At 39.3% G+C, this 15,913-nt stretch overlaps 1 non-coding gene across 1 annotated transcript; it reads left to right on the top strand.

The window, feature by feature from the left end:
• Positions 1 to 15,549: 15,549 nt before the first annotated feature.
• LOC112724832 (small nucleolar RNA R71) lies at positions 15,550 to 15,657 on the top strand. Its single transcript, XR_003163976.1, has one exon. It is a non-coding gene; the product is annotated as a small nucleolar RNA R71 (small nucleolar RNA).
• Positions 15,658 to 15,913: the final 256 nt, after the last annotated feature.

The following is a 15,913-nucleotide window of genomic DNA, read 5'->3' as shown; positions in this document are numbered from 1 at the left end:
CAAATTTCAAATATTCACAAACAAACCAACAAATCATGAAACAGAAACTATAGATATTCAATTGGAGCACCTAAATCTTTTCAAATGCATGTAAGATAGAGCAGTTGGCACATCTGTTTTACAAAAAGTGATAGTGACGAATAAAAAGATTGTTATGCAAATCTGTTTTACAATTACACATGATGTGTAGATAGAGTAGTTGGCACTAAGAAAATTAGAGGAGTATAGCAAAATAGGGTGACATTAAAACATGCAAGGTTTTGATAAATTGGAGCAAATAAATAAGAAACAGAAGAATCTATTGCCAATATCTGACCTGCGATAGTGTCGTGCAGTTTCGATCAGCAGTGGCATTGATTAGCACCTGACATGTTAAGTAAGTGAATAAGTGTGAGTATCAAAATTGTTTAAGGTGGAGTTAATGTCAAAAATAAAAACCAGATGAGGCAAACGCTGCTTGCGGACTTGCTCCCAGTATCGTCAACTATTCCATCCAATGAGTCCCCTTGTTCATTCTGGCGTGCCTGCAAATTTGACAACTCTTCATAACATTTCTCTTGCTCTTCTCCATCAGATGTTGAATTCACATCAACTGCTTCAACTAGCAGAGATGAATTCTCAGAACTGAAAAATCTTTCTCCAGAATCTCCAATCTTGTCATTAACTCCCATTGTGCATTCAGATTCTCTAGATATTGCAGTTACTGATGCTACATGTTTTCCATCAATAGATTCTGAATCAATATTAGTAAGAAAGCTAGAGCAATGCTCTTCTATAGAAGCCTCTTGCCTCCTAAGTTTGAAATTGTGTATAGATAAATTTTGTGGAGTTTGAAATTGTGTATAGCTAAAAACTAAACCTTATTTTACCTGGGAAAATGTTAACAGAGATAAGAGGTAAGAAGAAATTAATTCAAGAACATCCATTTATCTCATTCTCATTTTCATTTTTTCTTTTCACTTCACCGGCACTTGTTCAATATATTTAAGGTAAGCATTCAAAGCGTATTTCTCTCAGAAAATTACAGGGAACAGATAATTTCAAAATTCTTTTAACCCCCAAAAACCCAAAAAAATGGGACAAGCTTGGTTGCTATTGTTTAACAAAAGATTTAAGGAAATCTCCCTTACTATATTTAAGCTCACAACATGTAACGGTGGTGCATCAAAAAATGCAATCCCATTCAACTCAGTGCCTGTCCACTTGTGCAAAATAATTTTTGGACCAGATGCTATCAAGAGATGGTCCTGAAGAGAGGCCAAGGCAGATATAGCTCCTTTTAATTCCTTTGAGTACACCTCTGAAACCTGTGAAAATGAACATTTAATAACTGTCCAAAAAAAAGCATCACTCAAGGTTTAGCCAAGTGACAAAAAATTCAGCCAAAATTTGAGAAAGCAACCCCAAAGATACCAGAGTTTGAGGATTATTGGTATTTTTTCCTAAAGAGAACAGCAGGATACGTCCTCTAGCAGCCACTTCTCCTCCTTGCACATAAGCAGTGCCAACAGCCAAAAGTGTTTCATTTTCTTTGGAGGATGTATTCTACGCAAAAAGAAAAATCACAAAATGGAATTAGTGAGGCCAAGCAGCTAAAAACATGATCTATTCTATTATCATATTCAGCACTCAGAAGGAAAATACAATTACCAGCAGTGTAACCATTCTCACTGTAAGGGCATTTTCAGAAGTTTGCATAGGAATTGTTGCCTTTGTTTGCCAAGGGCCACCAGACTTATCTAGCTCCATAATACGAACCTCAAATTCATCAACAGAATAAAAACGGTTTTATTCAACAGACTTCTCACTCTGATGGTTGGAATCTTGTTCAACTAGAGAAACAACTTGATTAAGTGGTTTAGGAACCTGGTTTTATATCAATAAACAGTTTTGATTACTTTCTGAAAAAATTAGCAAACTGATTAATATTTTATAATATATGAACTGAACAAGCTACAACACAACTTACTAAACAGGACACAATCTAGTGAAAATGAACCTGAGCAGGACTAGTTAATATGGTCTGAATGTTTGATTCTTAACACAAATGTTGGAAATAACAATAAATATACTGTGGTTTTTTTTTTTTCTTTTAATGCATCAATCAGAAAAAAAAATTCAACCACAAGGAATACTCATAATCATATTTAAGGCCTAATAAATAAAGAAATAAAAAAAGAAAAGAATACATCTATCTTACAGGAACTGAGACAATAAGTGGATATAGATTCTTCTCCGCAAAGCATGTTACTTGATGTGGGGTGGCCTTCAGTGGAATCTAAGGATGACAACAGATTAGAAAGTTCAAGAAATAAGGGATTGTATACATGAGACAATAATTAGTGATGATGTCTTGGCATAATTAGAAATCAACCATATATCTTGGCAGCTTCCACGATGATTCTGGGCAGCTCCAGTGATGGTGGAAGACCTTCAGCAACAGCCAAACAGAAACGTTGGTTCCCGCAGCAGTAATGACAGTTACAGTAGCACAAGGAATCCGAACTCAACGAACTCAAGGGCAGAATCAGCTCAGGGCAGTGGACGTTGAATATGATTACGACGGCAATAGGGCAGTAGCAACTCACCCCCGCTAGTGTCTCCAATCGCAGCAACTCCAAATCGACGGCAGCAGCGGCTTGAACGGCAGCGGCGACAGAAGCTCAGTGACAGTCGTGGCTCCAGCGACAAGCCCTTATAGCGGTGGCGACAGATCGACGGCTCAGGGTGAGGGAAGCTCGACGGTGCACAGCGACACGAGCACGACAGCGGCTCCTCGCAGCTTCGTTGGTGGTGACGGCGACGAGCCTGGCTTCGATGGCAGCGATCACGGGTAGCTCCTCTCGAATCTGTCTCTCTCTCTCTCTCATGTGCGACACGACGGCGGCATTCGACGGCAAGGAGGACGACTTTCCGCAGCTCTGAAGGAGGCAATAGCTGCAGCGGCGCTGCGGTGGTGATGGCTGGGCAGGCCTTTCCTCTCCTCTCTTCTTCTCCCGATCCCTCTTCTCTCTACAGTGGCTGCTTTTGTTTGTTACGTTGAAGGAGGGTGAGGTTGCGGCTGTTAGGGTTAGGAATTTTGGGAATTAGAGTTTTCTGAGTTAATTTGGGGAATTTGGAATTTAGGGTTAGAAATTAGAGATGTTACAGTGAGTGGTGATGGTGCAGAGTCCTCTCTGAGTTGGGAGGGGCGCGAAGAAGGGAAAAATTAAGGTGGGGTTTTATGTTTTCATTTTATTTGGCTAAGTGTTTGTATGTGGATTATTTGCTGAAAATTGATGAAAATTGAAAAAAATTTTACTAAGTGTTGGACATTTGACTTGAGATATATTAGGCAACACTTTTAAAGCGCACCTGAAATCTGACAAATAGGTTACTCTTTAAAAGTGTATTTTTTGGTGTAAAAAGTGAACCCATAGCTTTTAAGATAAGGCTACGCTTTATAAGTGATATTTATAATACCTAAGGCTACACTTTTCAAGTGATGTCACAAATGTGTTTTCTATTCTCCTACAAAAAGGAAACACGGAGAAAAGCGTAGCCTATTCCTAGAATAGGCTACGCTTTTCAAATGTAGCTTAAAAAAAGTGTGGCTGAATGGGTATTTTTCTTGTAGTGAATTACTCAATCTTAGCTAAGAACATAAAAAGCTAGTTTAAAATCCAACCAAGCATTTCATCAAACACTTGATGGGCGCAAAGTAAAAAGCATAGGAAAACAATAGAGAATGTAAAATTCAAAACCAACAATTTCAAGCATCAATGATAACAAATAAAGGAAGAAGCAATAAACATGAAATACCTCAAATTGCATTAAAAGGGAAATCAAATCTAACATGAGAATTCATAAACTAAAATAGCAATATAAAGAGATCAAGAAGAGAAATAGATAAACTAAAGTACTAGAACAAATAAAAGTAGAAGAGAAACTAAATTACAATAAGATAAAATTCATAATTTGAGAAGAACTAAACCTAAAAATCCTAAAACCTAGAGAGAGGAGATCTAAAACCTAAAATTATGTGAATGAAAGTTGTATCCCCTCCAGCTCCACTGTGCAGCCTCTAATCAGTATTTTCGGGCTTGAAACTAGGCCAAAAATAGCCTAGAAATTGCCCCCAATGTTTTCTGATGCGTACAGCACGTGGCTCTGTCACGCGTATGCATCGCCCATGCGTACGCGTCGCTGAACATTCACAATATCACACGTACGCATGATCCACACGTGCGCGTCGCCTAACTTCATGGAAACTATAGAGTTTTGAATATCATTTTGAAGCCTCAGATGTTAGCTTTCCAACGCATCTGGAACTGCCTCATTCAGACCTCTGTAGCTCAAGTTATGACCGATTTAGTACGAAGAGGTCAGGCTTGACAGCTTAGCAGTTCCTTCAATTTCTTGTATTCCTTCCACTTTTGCATGCTTCCTTTCCATCCTCTAAGCCATTCCTGCTCTATAAACCCTGAAAACACTTAACAAACATATCACGACATCGAATGGTAATAAGAGATGATTAAAATTAGCAAATTTAAGGCCAAAGAAGCATGTTTTCAATCATAGCACAAAATTAGGAAGAAAAATATAAAACATGCGAATTATATGAATAAGTGTGAGTTTAGTGGATAAAATTCACTCAATTAAACACAAGATAAACCCTAAAAATAGGGTTTATCAATCTTCCCACAGTTAAATATTAGCATGTCCTCATGCTAAGCTCAAGAGAAGCTATAAAGGAGTGAAGAGGAATGGTAAAACTTATGAAATGCAACCTATCTATATGAATGCACCTAAATGCAACAATACTTCTACCTACTTGGTTAAAAGTAAACAAATTCTTCAAAAAAAAATATAAATCAGATTCCACTAATTTAAATAACACAATAAAAAACTTGTAAGAAGATAGCTCATGAATGCCGGGAACACAGAATCAAGCATTGAACCCTCACTGGAAGTGTATATTCACTCTAATCGCTCAAGTGTCTAGGGTTAATTCACTCTAATCTCCTCAAGTCATGCTTTTCAAAAGTTTGTTCTTCATCTAACCAATCAACAAAGATTTAATGTACAAATGCAAACATCATGAGGGCTTTTTAAGGTTGTAATAGGGCTAAGGTAAGGGTGAGGATACATGTATTGCCAAGTGAGTTATACTTTGAATCTTTGACTAACCTAAATTCTCACCTAACACACATACATACTCTATATAACTCTAAAATCATGCCTACCTATGCAAAATCTCACTTTTGTATATTTCACATACTCATGCATCAATTTTTAATTCCAGCACATGTGCATTGATATTTTTATTGAACTTAGCATTGGGGTGATTTTATCCCCTATTCATTTATTTCTTTTCTTTTCTCTTTTTTTTCTCTTTTTTTTATCATAAATGAAAACATAATATATCAATGCATATGGTTTTTCTGATTTCACATGAGTAAGCATCCAAATTTCCAATATTTGTCAGTAAAAACACAACACATTCTCATCAACCCAAGTTCCCACATTTCCCCACACTTAGTTGACACACACTATCTTAAGCTAAACAAAGATTCAAATTGGGTAATTAATTATTTTTTCGCTTAAGGCTAGTGATGTGGTAATATAAAGAACAAATGGGGATTAAAAAGGCTCAAAGCGACAAACAAAGGTAATTGAAATGGTAGGCTTTTTGGGATAAGTGAGCTAATAACAATTGATGGCCTCAATCATATGTATGCATGCATACAAATACACTAAACAATGGACATATAGAATGGAACAAACTATAGATTGTAATCATAGGGAAGAAAACACACAAGAATAAAATATTATGGTTAAATAATGTAACCATATAATTAAGCTCAAAATCTCACACGTTGTGTGTTCTTAGCTATAAACCATGTTCCAAATTATAATCTTCAAACAAGTTTTAATTTAAATTAGTGAAATGCTATAAAAAGGGTCTTGAAAAAGAACTTATCACTCCAACCAACTAGTGGTAGAAGAACATGCACAAAATCAAACAAACATGCAATCAAACATGCAAATGCAACAACTAATTTAACAAGAAAAATTAAACATTGGTGTTGAAATCGGAAATAACTAACCCACGGAAGTCGGTATCGACCTCTCCACACTTAAAGATTGCACCGTCCTCGGTGCACGCTAAGATGTGCAAGTGGACGGGTGGCTACAACTGATGCTTTTCTCCAAAGAATGTGTAGATTGGCTCGTCGGTTGCCCCAATGAGAAGCTTTCCCTTTCCCTTCTTCGGTGGCCATCCTGAAAGAAGAGGAAAAGGAAGAAAAGTAACACAAAAATAAAGATAAGAAAATAAATAAAGTATGGGTGGGTAGACGCCAAATAATGAGGGTCTCAACTACATGGTAGCTACAAAATGTAAGTAAGGAAAACAGTAGAAGCTAATGGCATGCAAAAATTGCAACAATGGGGAAGAGAGAGCGGGTAATTAAAGACAATATAAGTGCATATCAATTCAAAAAGAATACAAGTGTCATAAAAGATTAGCATTGACCTATAAATAGTATTACCCAATAATGGAAACAAGTCAAGATGCACCAAAATAATGCCTGGAAGATGCAACAGTTGAAGAAGAACATTTAACACCAATGGAAAAATAATAAACTTAGAAAAGAAAATATAAACATGCACAAGGTTCAAATGCAATGAATGAAAATATGCAAATGAATTAAGTAAAAGAGAATGAAAGAGAATAAGGATGAGAAGTTAAAGAAATGAAGAAGAAGGAAGTAAGAAAGGAGGAGGAAAGAAGGACAAAGGAGAGAAGAGAGATGTAAGAAATGAAAAATAGGATGCGACGCGCGCGCATGCATCACGCGTACGCGTGAAAATAGAATTACCCATCCGACGCCTAAGCGTTGCACACTCGTACGCGTGAGTGGCCAAACATGCACACTGACGCGTGAGCGTCGGTCACGCATACGCGTGACTACTTGCGCGATTCTAGCACCATGGCCGCACAACTCTCTGTTCAATCCGCATACTACGCCAATTTTTTATTCCACGCGTACGCGTCACTGACGCTTACGCATGGATAGAGAAAAACACAGGGACGCGTACGCGTGGGTCACGCATACGCGTGGGTCTGGCTGTGCGCCTAGCACCCCTCCCGCGTCGTTCCATCGCAACTCTCTGTCTATTTTCAATATGATGCGCATACACATACGACGCGTGCGTGTGGATTCCCTCCTTTTTTTAATATAAACTAACAAACTAGAAAAATAAATCCAAATATTATTAAACCAGTAAAACCACAACTTAAACTAAATAATTCTAACTAAAAAAAAAAATTCAATTAATTACCAACATAAATAAAAGAAATAAAATTGGAAGAGTTTACCATGGTGGGGTGTCTCCCACCTAGCACTTTTAGTTAAAGTCCTTAAGTTGGACATTTGGTAAGCTCCTTGTCATGGTGGCTTGTGGTTGAACTTATCCTAAAACTTCCACCAGTGCTTGGACTTCCAATAAGCTTTAACATCTCCAAAAAATTCACCAAGCCTTGATGAAGTTCTCCACAAGCTTTGAGCTCCCAAAGTTGATCCTCTTGTATACCCGGATCCCAAATCTTATTCCTACACCTGTCTTCAAGTTGATCATCATGATTCCATCCGGGTGGTTTAGCCATGGGATTCTCATTTAAGCACCCAAACATCCTCCTAGACCCAATCAATCGAGAATTATACCAACCTTTGCAATTGGGCCTTGAGCTTCCAACCATAACGAACCTAGGATGGTGTTGCCAACCACTAACCATCTTCTTTTTACTCTTAAAACCGCAGATAGCTCTAAGTTGTCTATCCGTTTCAAGCAGACCACATTCAAGTGGGAAGGTAAAGTTTAAGGATAAGAATTTTACCCACTTGAATGTTGTATTGGATGGTAATGGCTTGGAGGGAGGTATCTCCAGTGGCGGCCTTGGCAATGTATGCTTCAATCTCTTTGGCTATTCTTTGATGATATCCACCTCTTGACAAGCTTCTGCAACATTGACCTCTTCTTTAAGTCCAATGAGGGATGATTCAATTGTTGATAAAAACTCATCAATTATTGAATCCATTTCATGATCAACCTCCTCCAAGTTTTCAACCATGACATGCCTTGGAGGTTGTACACCCTCCTCAACATCAAATTCAAACATTTTGGAAGGAGGCTCAATGACGTGAGATTTCCATGGAGGTTTTGCATCTCTTAAGTCCTCAACCACTTCCTTTTCTTCGATAATTTTAGTTTTCTGCACTTGCTCTAGTACAAAATCTAACTCCTCCTTGATAACTTCCACCTCTTGACAACTTTCTTCAATTCCCCCTAATTCTTCAACTACTCCTTCATCTTCAAGGGTCTCTCATACCTCTACTTTTTGGGCCTCCTCTTGCTTCTCTTGAAGTATGTATGCGTGAAACCGATCCATTACATCCCTAAGATGATCCCTTCTCTCTTGTTCCATGTCAATAGCGTAATTGGGATCATGTAGCTCTTGGATTGATGGATATGGGTGAAATGTAAGTGCACCAGAGCTTGAGGGTTGAGTATTGGGGGTAAAGGATGGATCCACACGGGATATAAGAGCTTGGAGAGTAGAGGTGAGACCGGTGAGAGCAGAGGTAAGTGTGGTTTGAAGCTCCTGTTTCCCTTGGCGAATAACACTAAAGGTATCATCTATGGGAGCTTGGGGTGGATAGGAGGGTGATGAGTCCATATTTTATGATAATATTTTAGCTATAATTGGATGGATTTCATCACATAAACCTGCACTTAAGCACCATAATAGCATACTTTTGTGTTTGATCCCTCTATTGTGCTTGATTATGAGAACATGCTCTTTTGTGCTTAGTTTGACTAATTTTATTCCGTTTACCTTCCATTCGATATCTTGATGTTTTTTATGAGTGATTTCAGATGAATGAGGTAGAAATGGCTTGGTAGGAATGGAAGAAAAGCATGCATTTGGGATAAAGCATGAAGAAAACAAAGGAGGAGAGCTCAGCCATGCGTGCGTACGCACAGAAGGAATCAGCATGCATGCATACGCACAGCTACCCGTGCGTACGCACAAGAAATCAAGCAGAGCGAGTCCAGCACATTGCGAAGTGTGCGTGCGCACAACCCTCTGTGTGTACGCACGGATGGAAATTTTCGCGAAGTGTGCGGACGCACACATCTGTGTGTCTGCAAAGGTCCCAGCACATGCCTTTATTAAAAATGCACGTGACTCGCGATTTGGGGGCTCTTTTGGCCCATTTTTGAAGGCTTGGAGGTTGGTTTGAGAGGCTATATGAAGGGAAATGCAACACATATGAAGAGAGCTCACTTTAGATTAGGAAAAACACCTTAGAAGTAGTGTAGTGTAGTTTTAGGTTTTGCTCTCTTAGGGTTTAATTAGGGTTTTGTAGCATTTTATACTTCAATTTTGGCTTTGGATTTTTTCTATCTCATTGTAAGTATTTCTTTAATTTCTCTTTTAATTACTACACTTGTTCTACACTTTCATCTATTTCAATTTCTCTTGTCCATATTTACATTGCTTTGCTATTTTGGATTTCCAATTGTTGAATTTGATGTTTGATGCTTATTTTATGATTGTTGAGTTACCTTGCTTGCTTGTTATCATTTATGATTCATAGCTTTCATTAATTTACCAATTTTGTCATGTTTTATGTTTATGCCCTCTATGTGTTTGATGAAATGCCAATTTTGATTATGGGGTAATTTTCACCCCTTGGCTTGGGAAAAATGAGTGTATGGATTACTAGAGCAATAATGTCCAACATTTAGTGATAATTATTGGGTTGTTAATTGTTCTTGTTCCCACTAACGCTAATTTGATGCTAAGGTAATTAGCAAGCAAGCTAGGATTTGTGGGTTAAGAACACTTATGCTCATTTAACTTACTCTCCAATGTGAGGGTTGACTCAGTGAGATTAATCCATCATAATTATCATAGTTGTGGTTATGGCAAGGAAGGGATTCCATGACTCACCCCAAGTCAAGGTTCCATTTATGTTTGAACCACTTTTCAATCACTTTATAGTTTTACTTGTTCATCTTACATATATAGTTCTTTTATTCCTGTATTAGTTTATTAATTGCAATTTTGTCTAGTTCTTTTATCTCTTTATTTTGTTTGCTCTCAATCATTGAAACAACCCCTTTGATTCTCACAACCAATTTTATGCACTCATTGGCATTAGTTCCTAGGGAGAACGACCCGGGAGTCTAAATACTCTCGGTTATAATTGTGTTTGAATTGTGACAATCTTTAGAATAATAATTTAATTGATGATCAATGGTTGGGTTTGGACTATACTTGCAATGTCAATCCTATTTTTAGTGTGAAAAATTCAAACATATGCTTTTGGTCTTCGTCAAATTTTGGCGCTGTTGCCGGGGAGCTAGCATCATGACTGCTATATTTTGGTTGTTGTAAATATGTGAATAGTATGAATAGATACTTTTTGGGTTGTTTGCTTGTTTTTGCTATTAATTAGGATTTTGTTTATTTTGTTAATTGATGTATTTAGTTGTTATTTTCAATTTTCTCTAATAAGTTATCACCCTCTTGGTTTAGAGTTTGGTTGTGATCATTTTGTAGGGCTTGATAACCTCAATTTTGGATTGCATCATGGGATTGGAGCATCTATTTTGGGAGGAGCAACCTCCTCCATATTACAATGAACCATACCCTCCCCAATATGCATACCCATACCAAGGATATGGTGGAATTCACTATGACTATACACCTCCACCACCATATCCTTATGACCCCTACCTTCAACACAACCCTCAATCACCACATTTTCAAACACCACACCACTACCACCATACACCTTCTTACATAACACGTCTAAACACTTACCAACATGACTCACCTCCCACATATACAACCTTCCTCCCAAATAATGAACCTCATTTTTCACCACAATGTGAAGCTTTCCCACCCTTGGCCCAAGACCATCAAGACCTTCAAGCCTTTCTCTAAGAGCCAGAAGAATTCTGAAGGACACAAGGGAACTTCATGGCTACCATAGGCGAAGCGGTAAACTGCTTAATCTTCCTACACTCATTCGATCAAGGCATTCCTCTTGAGGAATGTGAGGGATCAACTAAGGCTTGTAGTGAAGAGAAGAGCATGGAGCCACAAAGGAGAGAAGAAGTCATAGAGCTTGAAGTGCAACTAGAGAAAGAAAGGAAAGTATGTGAATCGGAGGAGAGAAAGGGGGAATTGAGGGAGATTGATCAAGATGAGGATTCCATCATAGATGATTTTTTGTCCTCCTTGGTCAATCCCCTTAATGATCCCAATGAGCCTCTTCCCATTGAGTTAGACAGAGACATGGAGGTAGACTTCTCACAACCTCCTTGTTATGACTTGAGTGATGGGGAAGAGAAAGTTGGTGAAGAAGCAAACCCAGACCAAGAACATATTGAGTAGGTGGCAATTTCACCTGTGAGCTTCATTGGCCCCCATCAATATGCTATCTTGGAGATGGATTACCAACTCAAGGTCCTTATTGGGTTGGTTGGTGCACGAAATTGTGATCATCAATGGCGCCAAAAACTTGGTACGCACAATTGTAATCTCAACTCTTTGTCACAACTCCACACAACTAACCTGCAAGTGCACTGGGTCGTCCAAGTAATAAACCTTACGTGAGCAAGAGTCGATCCCACAGAGATTGTCGGCTTGAAGAAAGCTATGGTCATCTTGTAAATCTCAGTCAGACGGATTCAAATGGTTATAGAGGATTGATAATTAAAAGATGAATAAGACAAAAAATAAGATAGAGATACTTATGTAACTCATTGGTGAGAATTTCAGATAAGCGTATGAAGATGCTTTGTTCCTCCTAAACTTCTGCTTTCCTATTGCCTTCATCCAATCATTCATACTCCTTTCCATGGCAAGCTCTATGTTGGGCTTCACCGTTGTCAATGGCTACCTCCCGTCCTCTCAGTGAAAATGGTCCAAATGCGCTATCACCGCACGGCTAATCATCTGTCGGTTCTCGATCATGTTGGAATAGGATCCATTGATCCTTTTGCGTCTGTCACTACGCCCAACACTCGTGAGTTTGAAGCTCGTCACAGTCATCCCTTCCCAGATCCTATTCGGAATACCACAGACAAGTTTTAGACTTTCCGGATCTCAGGAATAGCCACCAATAATTCTAGCCTATACCACGAAGGTTTTAATCTTAGATTAGAAACCCAAGAGATACACATTCAAGCTTGTTTGCATGTAGAACGGAAGTGGTTGTCAGGCACGCATTCATAGGTGAGAATAGTGATGAGTGTCATGGATCATCACATTCATCAAGTTGAAGAACGAGTGTATATCGTAGAGATGAAATAGGCTTGAGTTGAATAGAATAACAATAGTACTTTGCATTAATTCATGAGGAATAGCAGAGCTCCACACCTTAATCTATGGTGTGTAGAAACTCCACCATTGAAAATACATAAGAACAAAAGGTCCAGGCATGGCTGAATGGCCAGCCCCCAAACGTGAACATAGAGATCAAAAAGTATATGAAAGTATGAAAAAACAATAGCAAAAGGTCCTATTTATAGAAAACTAGTAGCCGAGGGTTAGAGAAATAGGTAATTAATGCAGAAATCATCTTTCGGGCCCACTTGGTGTGTGCTTGGGCTGAGCATTGAAGCTTTCACGTGTAGAGACTTTTCTTGGAGTTAAACGCCAACTTTTGTGCCAGTTTGGGCGTTTAACTCCATCTTTTATGCCAGTTCTGGCATTTTGACGCCAAAATTTTTGAGCTTGAAAGGGACCTCGGGGATCACCTTCTTCTTGGCCACAACTTCATAGAAGTGGTCTTGATGCACCCTTGAAATGAATCTCTCCATCTCCCATGACTCGGAGGTGGAAGCTTTTGCCTTCCCTTTCCTCTTTCTAGAGGTTTCTCCGGCCTTTGGTGCCATAAATGGTTATGGAAAAACAAAAAGTAATGCTTTTACCACACCAAACTTAGAAGGTTTGCTCATCCTCGAGCAAAAGAAGAAAGAAGAGAGTAGAAGAAGAAGAAATAGAGGAGATGGAGGGGGTTTTGTGGTTCAGCCAAGGGGGAGAAGTAGTGTGTATGATGTGTGAAAATGAATGAGTGAAGATGGGTTTATATAGGAGTGGAGAGAGGGGTAGGGTTCGGCCATGTATAGGTGGGTTTGGAAGGGAAAGTGGTTTGAATTTGAATGGTGAGGTAGGTGGGGTTTTATGATGGATGGATGTGGATTGGTGAAGAGATTACGGAGAAGAGATTATGGGGTTTGAATTTGAATGGTGAGGGGTTTTTGGGGAAGAGGTATTGAGGTGATTGGTGAAGGGTATATGGGGAGGGGTGTTATGGAAGGGTGTGAAGAAGAGAGAGAGATGAAGTATGTGGGGATCCTGTGGGGTCCACAGATCTTGAGGTGTTAAGGATTTCGCATCCCTGCACCATGTTGGCGTGCAAACGCCCCTTGCTTGCCAATCATGGCGTTAAACGCCAGGTTACTGCCCATTTCTGGCATTTAATGCCAGCTTTTCTCCCCTTTCTGGCGTTTAACGCCAGCTCTGTGCCCATTTCAGGCGTTAAACGCCATCTCTGTGCCCCTTTCTGGCGTTAAACGCCTAGAATGGTGCCAGACTGGGCGTTTAACGCCCATTCTGCTACCCTTACTGGCGTTTAAACGCCAGTAAGCTTCTCCTCCAGGGTGTGCTATTTTTAATACTATTTTTCATTCTATTTTTGCTTTTTCAGTTATTTTTGTGACTTCACATGATCATCAACCTACAGAAAACATAACAATAGAAAATAGAAATTTAGCATAGATAAAATTTGGGTTGCCTCCCAACAAGCGCTTCTTTAATGTCAATAGCTTGACAGTGGGCTCTCATAGAGCCTTACAGATACTCAGAGAATGATGATGGCCTCCCAATACCAAACTTAGAGTTTGAATGTGGGGGCTCTATTTGACTCTGCATTGAGAGAAGCTTTTCATGCTTCATCTCCATGACTACAGAGGGATATCCTTGAGCCTTAAACACAAGGGAGTCCTCTTCACTTGAAGGACCAATTCTCCTCTGTCAACATCAATCACAGCTTTTGCTGTGGCTAGGAAGGGTCTTCCAAGGATGACGGATTCATCCATACACTTCCCAGTATCTAGTATTATGAAATCAGCAGGGTTGTAGTGGTCTTCAACCTTTACCAAGACATCCTCTACAAGTCCATAAGCCTGTTTCCTTGAATTGTTTGCCATCTCTAGTGAGATTCTTGTAGCTTGTACCTCAAGGATCCCTAGCTTCTCCATTACAGAGAGAGGCATGAGGTTTATGCTTGACCCTAGGACACACAGAGCCTTTTCAAAGGTCATGGTTCCTATGGTACAAGGTATTGAGAACTTTCCAGGATCCTGTCTTTTCTGAGGTAATCTCTGCTTAGTCAAGTCATCCAGTTCTTTGGTGAGCAAGGGGAGTTCATCCTCCCAAGTCTCATTACCAAATAACTTGGCATTTAACTTCATGATTTCTCCAAGGTACTTAGCAACTTGCTTTTCAGTAACATCTTCATCCTCTTCAGAGGAAGAATACTCATCAGAACTCATGAATGGCAGAAGTAAATTCAATGGAATCTCTATGGTCTCAGTGTGAGCCTCATATTCCCATGGTTCCTCATTAGGGAACTCCTTGGAGGCCAGTGGACATCTATTGAGGTCTTTCTCAGTGAAAATCACTGCCTCTTCCTCCTCTCCATGTTCGGCCGAGTGGGTAATGTTGATGGCCTTGCACTCTTTTTTTGGATTCTCTTCTGTATTGCTTAGGAGAGTACTAGGAGGGAGTTCATTAACTTTCTTACTCAGCTGACCCATTTGTGCCTCCAAATTTCTAATGGAGGATCTTGTTTCAGTTATGAAACTTTGAGTGGTTTTAATTAGATCAGAGACTACAATTGCTAAGTCAGAGTGGCTCTGCTTAGAATTCTCTGTCTGTTGCTGAGAAGATGATGGAAAAGGTTTGCTATTGCTAAACCTATTTCTTCCACCATTACTGTTGTTGAAGCCTTGTTGAGGCTTCTGTTAGTCCTTCCATGAGTGATTTGGATGATTTCTCCATGAAGGATTATAGGTGTTTCCATAGGGTTCTCCCATATAATTCACCTCTTCCATTGCTGGGTTCTCAGGATCATAAGCTTCTTCTTCAGATGAAGCTTCTTTGGTACTGCCTATTGCTGCTTGCATTCCAAACAGACTCTGAAAAATCATATTGACTTGCTGAGTCAATATTTTGTTCTGAGCCAATATGGCATTCAGAGTATCAATCTCAAGAACTCCTTTCTTCTGATTTGTCCCATTATTCACAGTATTCCTTTCAGAAGTGTACATGAATTGGTTATTTGCAACCATTTCAATGAGTTCCTGAGCTTCTGCAGGCGTCTTCTTTAGATGAAGAGATCCTCCAGCAGAGCTGTCCAATGACATCTTGGACAATTCAAACAGACCATCATAGAAGATACCTATGATGCTCCATTCTGAAAGCATGTCAGAAGGACACCTTCTAATCAATTTCTTGTATCTTTCCCAAGCTTCATAGAGGGATTCACCTTCCTTCTGTCTGAAGGTTTGGACTTCCACTCTAAGCTTACTCAATTTTTGAGGTGTAAAGAACTTTGCCAAGAAGGCATTGACTAGCTTTTCCCAAGATTTTAGGCTTTCTTTAGGTTGTGAGTCCAACCATATCCTAGCTCTGTCTCTTACAGCAAAAGGGAAGATCATAAGTCTGTAGACCTCAGGGTCAACCCCATTGGTCTTGACAGTATCACAGATTTGCAAGAATTCAGCTAAGAACTGATGAGGATCTTCTAATGGAAGTCCATGAAACTTGCAATTCTGTTGCATT

This window comes from Arachis hypogaea, chromosome 11 (assembly GCF_003086295.3).
Source record: "Arachis hypogaea cultivar Tifrunner chromosome 11, arahy.Tifrunner.gnm2.J5K5, whole genome shotgun sequence".
Classification (NCBI taxonomy): Eukaryota; Viridiplantae; Streptophyta; class Magnoliopsida; order Fabales; family Fabaceae; genus Arachis; species Arachis hypogaea.
Note: the sequence above shows the minus strand (reverse complement) of the source record. Positions and strands in the feature narration are given on the sequence as shown.